Below are 12,500 nucleotides of genomic sequence, written 5' to 3'. Positions count from 1 at the left end.
TAATATTATTAGGCCTTAGCCAGCACACGAGCCAAGGGGTTCAACATTAACCCACTGACACTGTCGTTTCCTTTTTCAAAAATGCTATAAATTTTAAATGAATGCTGAATTCCTTGGTGACTTACGTTATACATGTTCCCCGTATTATTATTATTATTATTATTATTATTATTATTATTATTATTATTATTATCTAAGCTACAACCCTGTCTAGAAAAGCAGGATGTCATTTGCCCAAGGGCTCTAACAGGGAAATTTGCCCAGTGAGGAAAGGAAATAAGGAATAGAAGAATGTGCTTAAGTATGCATTATTATAGTTACTTGCAATGATGATACTTGCTGTTGCTGAGATGAACTCACCATAGAAAATTAATGAAAGAGTGTTACTTCTATATTCTGATAATAGTTTGTTTCATAGAAATGTTCGAATTGTCTATATTTTCTACTCAAACTCGGAGTTCCTATAACATTCAACCTAACAGAATAAGAAGATCTCTCAGAAAATTAGCTTTATAATGGTTGAAATAGTAATTGGAAAAGGCAAATGGCGTATTTTGTAAGTGAATATCGAAAGTATATTTCACTTTTTAGAAAAGTTCACTTATTCCAGTAAAAATAAGTAAGAAGTTTGAAGATTGAATATTGACCAAATACCGGAGTGACTCAGGCCTACTAAATCTCTTTGAAGTGCTAATTACCTCCGCCAGGAGGTTATGTTTTCGGTTCGGTTTGTTTGTTTGTTTGTTTGTTTGTTTCTCTGTTTGTCTGTCTGTCTGTGGACAACGTAGAGGCCACATTTCTACACGGAATCACTTCAAACTTGGCCAAGTAGTTCCCCAATGTGTATGGAAGAACTGATTAAATTTTGGTCAAGGTCACCCCAAGGTCAAGGTCACAGGGGTCACTGGTGTCACTATGACATAAGTGGCCATATCAAGAGACAGAAATAAAGCACTGACTTTTGCATAAGCCAACAGGGAAGTCCTAGTCCAGGCGCAACCCATGGGTGATGTTCAAATTTATAAAGGTCAAAGGTCAAGGTCATATTGGTGCATTATATCAATGTCATATTAAGTATCAGTGGCAAATGAACAAAGATCACTTGAAGGTCAAAAGTCAAGCAGGTCACTTGAAGGTCAAGGTCACGTGAAGGTCAAGGTCACGTGAAGGTCAAGGTCACCTGAAGGTCAAGGTCACGTGAAGGTCAAGTACATTTGAAGATCAAGGTCACTTGAAGCCAAGGTCATGTGAAGGTCAAGGTCACGTGAAGGTCAAGGTCACTTGAAGGTCACGTGAAGGTCAAGGTCATGTGAAGGTCGAAGTCACATCAATTCATGATTCTAGGACATATGGCGCTCTAGGTCACCTTGGCGGAGGTATGTCCTCTACGAGGACCATGTCCGCGTTCAGGACTTGCTCACTTGTTAATTTTGTAAAGATTAGAATATTCCTCATAATGCTTCTCCTTTTCAATACTCAATAAGAAAGCTAGGCCTAAACTTGCGGTTATCTCCACGTAAAATAAAAAAAAAAATTACTTCATCCACTTTATGTATCATGAGAAGTCAACTATATTCCCTTACACATTATTTGATTATCAAATTTACGTCATCTCGCTTAGTCCCAGGATGTTATTGGCAGTAGGCCTATGCGCAGTAGGCTTATGTGTGAGTTTGAGCGGGCATGTATGTCCAGGGTAGGCCTACATATTTACCAGGGTAAGGCATGCACTTATTTCTTTTTTATATGTTTTAAGAGGTATACATATACAAATACGAATGCAGCATCCGTATATATATATATATATATATATATATATATATATATATATATATATATATATATATATATATATATATATATATATATATATATATATATATATATATATATATTGGTCTGATTGTGTTCACGAATATCATGGGTTTTTAGTTTGTTTATTATTTTGGATAGTTCTACTAGTTCTATTCCATCTCTCTTGGATTTTGCCCTTATTTCTGTAACGTGGTCACTCAGGGGTCTGTAACGAGCCGAGAGAAGGTTGTGACTCAAAGGCAGGATGAAAGCAACTGAGTCACAACCTTTTCTCGGCTCGTTACATGGTGACCCCGGAGTGACTAATGTAACGAGCCTAGAGAAGGTTGTGACTCAGTTGCTTTCATCCTGCCTTTGAGTCACAACCCGGAGTAACCAATGTAATGAGCCGAGAGAAGGTTGTGACTCAGTTGCTTTCATCCTACCTTGGAGTCACAACCCGGAGTAAGCAATGTAACGAACCGAGAGAAGGTTGTGACTCAGTTGCTTTCATCCTGCCTTTGAGTCACAGCCTTCTTTCCGTTCGTTACATTTCCAATCTTTTCTTTATTACGTTTTTGGTCTCTTCCCTTATCGTGTTCAGAAACTTTTCCACCTATCTCTTGTATTGTTTCCACTCCAAATTTAGTTAAATTACTGTTCATTTTTTTTCTTTATTATTTGCTTCCATTTCATCGTGTAGCTGGGAGTACCTTTTTTATATTGCTTAACTAAACTCCTCAGATTTTTTTCTTATTACAGGAGTGTTTATTTTCTTTCTTAAAATTTTATTTTCTCTTTCTTTCTTTAGATATATATAAAAAAATGCTTCTCTTCATTCTGTGATCGCTTGACTTAATACATTTTTAACTAAATTGATTTTTTTTCACTGGGAATAAGATCTATTTAATTTTTCGTTTCTCCAATTGGACTTTTCCATGTTCATTTTGTATGTTCCTTTTTCTTTTTTTTTTTTTTTTTGCATACTGAAAATTTACCTACTGCTGATTCTGTTTTTCTTTTGACCTACTCTACCATTGAAATGACCCAAAACGAAAGTAAATGAATCTTATATTTTTTTTTGTTTTTAATAGATTTCTCCAGATCTTTATAGAAAGTTTCTATTTCTTCCTCTGTATGGGATTTAGTTTGATAATTAATCATGCTATTCTATCACTAGTACTACGAAATTCTTTTGTGTTACTTGCAAGATTTTTATTGAAAACAAAACTCACTCATTTCCTTGTTCTTTTCATGTCCTCTGAAGCAAAATATATAGCCCTCTCAACTCTATATAGATTTCACAATTCTTCTAATTTCACTCAATCTTATCATATCTCTTTAAAGCTCTTGTAGTAACACTGCAAGATCTTCCTTAGACAGAGTCCTGATGTTGTATGTTTCAATGTTCAGTTTCAAAAGGTGGCCTGTCTAATCCAGTGATTTTTAGCACACCTGTAGAATGATGTAACTGCCTACCACCTTGGGAACTGGGGCCGAGATGGGTTGTGATTTAAATGTCTGGGGTTTGGCCAGTTTTCATCACCACGCTGGCCACCACCGATTGGTGATGGTGAGAGATTTTGGTCTCATGTGTTTGTGTGTTTGAGTACGTGTAGACACGGATATATGGACAGACTCAAAAACTTCCTACTTTTTTTAAATAAAAAAAAGAAAATTACCAAAGAGTTATTTATGTTATATATATATATATATATATATATATATATATATATATATATATATATATATATATATATATATATATATATATATATATATATATATTTGTACATATAATTATATGCATATATTTGTATGTACATTTATATTATGTATATATATATATATATATATATATATATATATATATATATATATATATATATATATATATGTATAATATGTATATGTACATACATATATATGTATATATGTACATACTGTATATATATATATATATATATATATATATATATATATATATATATATATATATATATATATATATACTGTATATATATATTTATATATATACATATATATATATATATATATATATATATATATATATATATATATATATATATATATATATATATATTATTCTTTTAACGGTCATTAAATTCATTTTAACAAGAAATAGTTCAGCACGTAAATTTGGAATTTTATGTCAAAAATTTTACGTTTCAAAACGAACGAAGTTCGATATCCTCTGATTCCTTTCACAGATCTCTAAAAAGAATTATTAAAACCCTTTTCTGTAACCTTGGAATAAGGATATAGAGGTAGTTTTTGCCAACCCTTTGATGCTGAAGTTTCATGAGCAAAGTCATGATTGCACGATTTATTCTGTTGGTTCAGTGAGTTGATGGTGGTGGTTTTCAAAATTACGAACACAATTATGAAAGAGTTTTCAAGGACGAGATATCAGAAAGAAAAATATGGAAAGAAACTGCACATATCAATATACGTTAATACTGTACGAGACCCGTAAAAAGGACGGCTAAATATTTAGATATGCACACACGCAAAGATTCAACCCCTCCCACCCCTCCCCCTTTCCAAACTACAACACGGCAGTTGTAGTTTCCGAGGGTACTTTTATAGGGGTACCACTTCTCACCAGGTTATGACTACTCTCTCTCTCTCTCTCTCTCTCTCTCTCTCTCTCTCTCTCTCTCTCTCTCTCTCTCTCTCTCTCTCTCCCCGATCAGGATGCCTGAAAACTTTAAATCAATCAATCAATCAATCAATCCCTCTCCCCGAGTGACGAGGAGAGACCGAGTAGTTATACCTCTGGCAATGCTGCTCGGCGTGACCAGATATATATATATATATATATATATATATATATATATATATATATATATATATATATATATATATATATATATATATATATATACGGTATATATATATATATATATATATATATATATATATATATATATATATATATATATATATATATATATATATATATATATATATACGGTATATATATATATATATATATATATATATATATATATATATATATATATATATATATATATACATACATACAGTATATGTATGTATGCATGGCCAAACAATTTTTCCTTGTTATATAAGGAAGATTTGCGATCACGTGAAGCAGAAATTTTCTTTTTCTTCAGTCGGCTATACTAGTGAACAAAATACATATGCTGGTGATATAATTGTTATTCAAATATGACTAGTGTAGTTTTTAGTAATACTCTATCTACGTTGCATTAACTTCCAAAGGTAATCACGTTGCCTAAATCAACTAGTATTACCACTGATATTTAGGTTGGGCTATTAAGCTGAGCTTTGAAATCTGATTCAAATGTTTTTAGTCACCGACAATAGCCCCAAGTTTCAAATGGCTTACAATATTATTATTATTATTATTATTATTATTATTATTATTATTATTATTATTATTATTATTATTATTATTATTATTATTACTTGCTACAACTTTAGTTGGAAAAGCATTATCCTATAAGCCTAAGAGCTCCAACAGGGAAAATACTCCAGTGAGAAAGGAAACAAGGAAACAAAGAAACTACAAACGAAGCAACTAACAATAACAATAAAATATTTTAAGAACAACATCAACAACAAAACAATATTTGTTAAAACATATAATCCCTTATAACAATGTTTCTAGTTTCTAGCGCATTTTTTCCTTAATCGTTGGACATGTAATATTGACATACATTTGCAACTTATAAACAGTATGCATATTAAATGAGATACTTTCAATGTAAATAAAATAGGATATAAGACTTCTGTTCAAAAAGTATTCACGAGTCGACATTATTATTATTATTATTATTATTATTATTATTATTATTATTATTATTATTATTATTATTATTATTATTATTATTATTAGCTAAGCCACAACTTTGGTGTAATTTGAAAATATATTTAGATGATTGGTAAAAGTTGCAACTGGGAACATATGTTAAATGAAAAAAATATATTCATATAAATATAGTTTGATGCTTTACTGTCATAAGAATCTATATATTATGATGTTTACACAATATTATCAATCCTAAAAAGAGAGAGAGAAAAAAATTAGACTGCTTGAATATCGTCTTGAATAGAACTTTTACTACAATAAGGATGAAGGTTATACATTTGCTCAGTTATCAATTGAGATGTGACATTTTAAGACATGAGTGATAACTCCAGATTTATCTCATCTTTGAAATCTTTCAATAAATTTATGAGTTGATTATAAAAAGTTATCAGTTGAGTGTCTTACGAATGAAAAAGGATCTTGAAAGACACATGCATGGTTGGGTTGCAACATTGGAAATAAAAAACTACTACTATATGGTGCGTGATTGTTATGATTCTATCGAACATTGCCATTTGGATGTCAAGATATTAATAAAGGAAAATTTAAAGAAATTTGTGAAAGGTTTCATAATTTGTAACCTCTTGGGGGAGAAAATCAAATGACCTAATTAATATAAATTAATAGTAAAAAGAAACTTGATACCTTTAGTACTAGGATTGTGGTGGCCGATGCGGGGACGTCCCTGATTGATGATCACCTGACTGGGGTTCAAGTTCCGCTCAAACTCGTTGGTTCCTTTGTTTGCTGAAACCTCACCATCCTTGTGAGCAAAGGATGCGGGGTTTGCAGGAGCCTATAAGTCAATCTGCTTAGCCCTCAGCAGCCATTGCCTGGCCCTCTTTGGTCCTAGCTTGGATGGAGAGGGGGCTTGGGTGCTGATCATATGTATATATGGTCAGTCTCTAGGGCATTGTCCTGCTCGATAGGGCAATGTCACTGTCCCTTGCCTCTGCCATTCATGAGCAGCCTTTAAATCTTTAAACCTGTAAAGAGTTTTTGACCCCTTTGACTGGCCAGACAGCAGTACATTTGATCTCTCTCTCTAGATAAGGATCATTTTTTCCACTGCCTACACACATACAGAATAGTCTTGCCTGTTCTTTCCACATAAACTATGTCCTCATACACCTGACAACACTGAAATTACTAAACAATTCTTCTTCGCTCAAGAGGGGGATTATTGCTTTGTAATTGTTCAATGTCTACTTTCCTCTTTATAGAGGTAGATGAGAATCTTTAGCTATGGTAAAAACCTTTTTTAGGAGAAGGACACTAAAACAAATCATTGTTCTCTAGTCTTGACTGGTGCCATAGCCTCTGTACCATGGTCTTCCTTTGTCTTCGTGGAGTTTTCTCTTGCTTGAGGGCACGCTCGACACACACTGAAGTTTTTATAGTTTTATATTAATGTTATTGTTCTTCAAATATTTCATTTTAATTTTTCATTACTTTTCTTGTAGTTTATTTCCTTATTTCCTTGGGCTTATAGCATCCTGCATATCCAGCTAGGGGTGTTTCATAGTTAATAATAATAATAATAATAATAATAATAATAATAATAATAATAATAATAATAATAATAATAATAATAATAATAATAATAATAAATAGACCGCTCCTAAATATAGATTATATTAGAGGAACAATAAAATCAGATTCAGATAGGAAATTCACAAGGCCGATTTGCTATTTAACCTTCAATTGGAGCTAAGGAAGATATATTCAATAGTACTCTGACAATTTTCCTTGATCTATTACTTCGTTTAATTTATTGATATTAAGTTATAAATGGAAATATATTCACATGGTTTCCACGTATTGGATCTTCAGTGTGAAAATCATAATAAGCGTTGTATACAAATAGTTGAAATATCCATGCACTGAAGTGATTTCTTTATGAATAGTTTCTTTTAATAAAAACTTGTAAGCTGGAAGTTCATGCAGTGAGATTCAAGAGAGATTAGCTCAGCAAACATTTAATTGGGTTTCATAAGGCACTAGAAGAGTTGGAAGACCAAGGCCTACGTGGTTGAGGACTATGAAGCGTAAAATAGGAGATGATGAATGGAGAAGCATTGATTTAAAAGCTCATAGAGACGACTGGCGAAATCTAACCGAGGCCCTTTGCGTCAATAGGCATGGGAGATGATGATGATGATGATGATGATATTCAATTGAAAAAACATAACTTGATTGGCTGATTCTTTATGTCAAATCAGACAGATCTGAAAGGTTTGAAGATTTTCCAAATAACTTGAGGAAATTTGAACCAGAGTTATTTCAAAGAGAACGCTCAAGGTAAGTGTCCCTATTTTACGAATCAACTCATTAACTTCTTTAGTGGCGTTCCGTGTGATGATGAATATTGATAGCAAGTGGACAGCACGCCGTCTCACCTGAATAGAATTATTTTAAAATTCCACTACCGACCTCTTTGAGAGAGAGAGAGAGAGAGAGAGAGAGAGAGAGAGAGAGAGAGAGAGAGAGAGAGAGAGAGAGAGAGAGAGAGGAAATTATAAGCATTTGTTGGAGAGTTGCATTGAGGGATGACAGATAGTTGAGGAAATGAAGAGCAGATATTTATATTATGTCTTTTAACATACAGTATATTGCTTTTTCTGTTATGTTTTTTTGGATGCGAATACGAAAATAAATAACAACTTCTTCCGTATCTGAATGAGGAATTTTTCTATCAAATCCGGCAAGAAAACCGATCTTGGTACAGAAGAAAAACTGGCCGTACAAATGCTCTTTTTTCATATTGTTAAGTTTCTAGCACAGGTATATCAAGATAGTCTTTGGTTTATCAAAAGGACAATATTATTCCGCTGTTTTAAAGTATTAAACAAAGATAAAAAAGGGTACCATAGTCTCTGTACCATGGTCTTCCACTATCTCTTGTTTGAGAGTACACTCAGGCACATTATTCAATCTTATTTCTCTTCCTCTTGTTGTTCATAACCGATCGTTTGGTCTTCATTTCCTCGAAACGAAATATTTTTATAGTCCAGAAACTATCACATTGTACCTTAAAATCTAACGTTTTTATGATTTTTTTCCTCCATGGAAAGGAATTCTTCCTTTTAATTTACCATTAACCTTCATTTTATCTTAGCGGCCCTTGCTTCATAATCTTGTTGTTAAAGGCAAAGGATTCCTGTTACTTTAGAATACAAAGTCAAGTATGAGGGTTTATGTAGACTGGTACTAAGCTTTCATCACTTGCATAATGACGGTTTTAAAAAATTACTTTGCCTCTTAGTTTTTCGTTTCTTTGCCATCTTGCCAAATAATATGTTTGAATTCCCTTATTAATGTCATTCGTTATACAAACGCCTTTGTCAATAACGACGATAATTCCCAAAAAGTACGTTACTCCTCGAAAGGGCCAATGACGTAAGAACATGCAGGTCCTACAGACCGCCATTAGTACGCAGAGTATAAGCAGGACTCCTGTGCAGGACACATACATATGCGGGTATTCTCTGCAGGTGAAATTTCGGCAGACTTTAACCTGACCTGGGTACATCTAGTGATAGCAACCAATTGAGATCGGATCCGATGAAATATGTCATTTGGTATGTAAGTTCGGTAGGACTGGAAGAAGTTATGTATGTTGGATGCTTTCCTTTCTAATTCAGTTTGAACAAATCATGACGGACTTTTGTCTCTTCATAGAGACGGCTGATTATTAAGATGCTTTGCCCTTTTCCATGTTTAATGATTGTTCATGTTTTATTGTGTAGGCATCGTGAGCAAATGCATTAAATAAGGTTCTCCATTTAAAGCTACATCAAATACTTCTTGCTTAGATGCACATCTATAGATATTAAGATTATATTGGTAAATCTAAGTGATTGTGTGTGATATTATTTAGAAATAGATTTTTTTTTGTGGTAGAGAACTGCACAGCATATTAACTGAAGCCTTTGCGAAAGAGAGATTATTTTCTTGGAGGTAAAAGCAATGGAAATTAGCCTCAGTAGTGAAGCTTGTTGAAAGCAAGCACGATATCTTTAAATACAAATGTGCTTTTACTGTCGCCTACTAACGAAGTCCTTTACTCGTGGACAAAATGGTGCTAAGAATACTGATCCAAACAGAGAATATTATGGTAATTATGCTGGATTCATTACTGATATTAATAAACATCCCGTGATTATGCCGGACATTTAAATAAACTATTAAAAAATACAACATAAGCAATTCATTGTTGGTAATTTGTAATTAAGATACACTCAAACCGGGACCTTTCGTCCAATGAAGTGTTGCCAGCATGAATAGGGTTAGGAATTAAGCATTGACAGAAAAATGTATGATCAGAGAGAGAGAGAGAGAGAGAGAGAGAGAGAGAGAGAGAGAGAGAGAGAGAGAGAGAGAGAGGGGGAGGAGGGTTGAGGGAGCGGTTAACCAAAATATCACAATTTTCTTTCTAGTGTAAGTACAATTAATTTTCTCTCTTCTCCCCTAGGTAGAAGGGTCCCGACAAGGCAGTCCTTAATTCATTTTAGTATTAAGGAAATTTGATAGAATGTTCATGTTACTTCCATTTAGTGCTTTATTAGTTTGACGTTACTCCAATTCAATATTTTAGTTGGGGCCACCCATTTATATTAGTTTGCTGTGAGAGACTAGACGCAAATCTCCCATCATCACCAAACCACACTAGCTAAACCCGAGACTAAAAACTGCTACAGTTGTTGTTCTTTTTGCTGTGGATGATGATGTTGTTGTTATTGGTGTTAGCTTGATGGTACTCTCATTCAGTGCATTATCAGTAAATGCAGACTTTAACGAACCTTAGCTGTGTGGAGACTCGGGTTCCATCCCTCCCCTCCTCTGGAACGGGGCTTCCCATCTCTGCAAGACATGTGGCTTCCCCCCCCCCTTCCCCCCCCCCCCCCGATTCTCCCCATTAGACCCACTCTTACCTACTTAGGGTCTCTAAGAGGGGGCCTTTTGTTTTTTCCCGGCCTTCTTTTGAAAAGGCCGCCTTCTAGTCTTATGACCCAGATGTGAAAGTCTTTGTGTATTAGTATTTAAAGGTCCCCTTTTTTTTCTCGCCTTTCTATTATTTTAGAGCCTCGCGGTTTTCGTTATAACCGAGAACAAAGCCTCTTGAAAGAGAGAGCTTTGGCGCTAGTTTCAGTAATGCAAGAAACTGTTCTAAGAGCTGGCAAAGAAGAAATGAATATCAGTTTAACGAAATATGTATTGGAATCAGCACAAGATCAAGAAAAACTATAAAAAAAAATCACAAAAATTCTAATGAAATAAAAATAAAGATAAAATAAAATAAATGTAAAATCCATGAGAGATTTAATAGAATTAGAAGAACTAGGCCTATCCAGAATAATAAAACTAAAAACTCAAAGACATTCGTAAACATACTCAGACCAAAATTCACGAAACACTAAAAGAAAGGAAGAAGCAGTCTTCTAAATGGAATAAGATTCTCATATATCAAGCGAAATGAGCATTATACTTTTCAAACGGAATAAATTTCCCATTTATCAAATGGAATAAGCTTGTAGGCTCCGTTCTTATTTAATATTCCACGGAGTTAACTTTACTGAAACACAGCAGTGAGAGAGTATCTAGGGTTTATAACTGCGGCTATAAATATGGCCATTAACAGAATGTTCAGCCTTCTGTGATTTCACAGATAGCACTTGAACACAATAAATTTAGTTTCATCTTATCGAATGCGAGACGGGTATTTAGAGTAATTAAAGATCTTGTAGTGGAAGGGACTCGATTAACTTGAAGGAAACTATCTATCGAAAGCAGCATTTGCAGATATATTTTACCGTATCTAAGAAATTTTAAAGCTGTCATGCAACCTCGGTTGAAATATTTTGGATTGTATATTTTGTTGGCATGTCTATTATTCAAACATCATTAGTAGCGTAATCTATTTTTGGATTCTTTCCAATAGCCTTTAGAAGATTAAGAGTAAGAATTTTGTTGTGTTTTGTAAAAGAAATTTCTCGTGTTTACGTGAGAAGGCCTACGGAACAGGCTACCAAATGCCCTTATCGAGCCTATACATGAGAAAATTAAGGGCAAAGAATAGGTAACAAGAAAAAAATAAATAACTGACACCTATCCTTAAGTTGCCCATTGAAATGGAGGAAATTTTGGAAACCATCTGAAATTCGACCATTACGCTGCTAGTCAAAATTTAAGTTATTCAAAGAAAATAGCGATATGAATACATTACAAATAAGTTCTAAGAGCCCTATTTAATTGTTGGGACGATCCAGGTCAGTAATTGAGATGCGAGTAAATATCTACTATAGCATAGTATTCCTAATGGAGAAAATACTGTTAAGTGTTCCTGTTGTATTTATAGGTACATTCAACGGTTCTGGTGCAAATAATTGGGAGAAACCCACAATGTTCATATTTTAGACTTTTTAGAATTCCAAAAATTATGACTGAAATCGACATTTTAAAATGGAAGCAAACAACATTTCCCCATAAAGGAAATTGATTTAACAGGTAACTAGAGAGGCACTCAGTAGAGAGCATATCTCCGCCACAATATCTTATTTCTCGAGGTTAGATTAAATTGGTCCAACTTTCTGCTCATGACCTTTGACCTAGGAATTTGAAAATTAAATCGCTTCCACATCTCAACATAAAAATTAATCCCTGAAAGTTTCAGTACTCTAAGTAAACATTGTGCCTAGGAAGTTGCTCACAAACAAACAGACGAATTCACAAACATCAGGCGAAGACATAACTTCGTCCTCAACTTCCATGGCGGAGGAAATAAGAAAGTTTAAGCCTTTAAGCCAGTCCCCAACGAAATTTAGGT

The sequence above is a fragment of the Palaemon carinicauda genome, chromosome 1, assembly GCF_036898095.1.
Source record: "Palaemon carinicauda isolate YSFRI2023 chromosome 1, ASM3689809v2, whole genome shotgun sequence".
Lineage (NCBI taxonomy): Eukaryota > Metazoa > Arthropoda > Malacostraca > Decapoda > Palaemonidae > Palaemon > Palaemon carinicauda.
Note: the sequence above shows the minus strand (reverse complement) of the source record.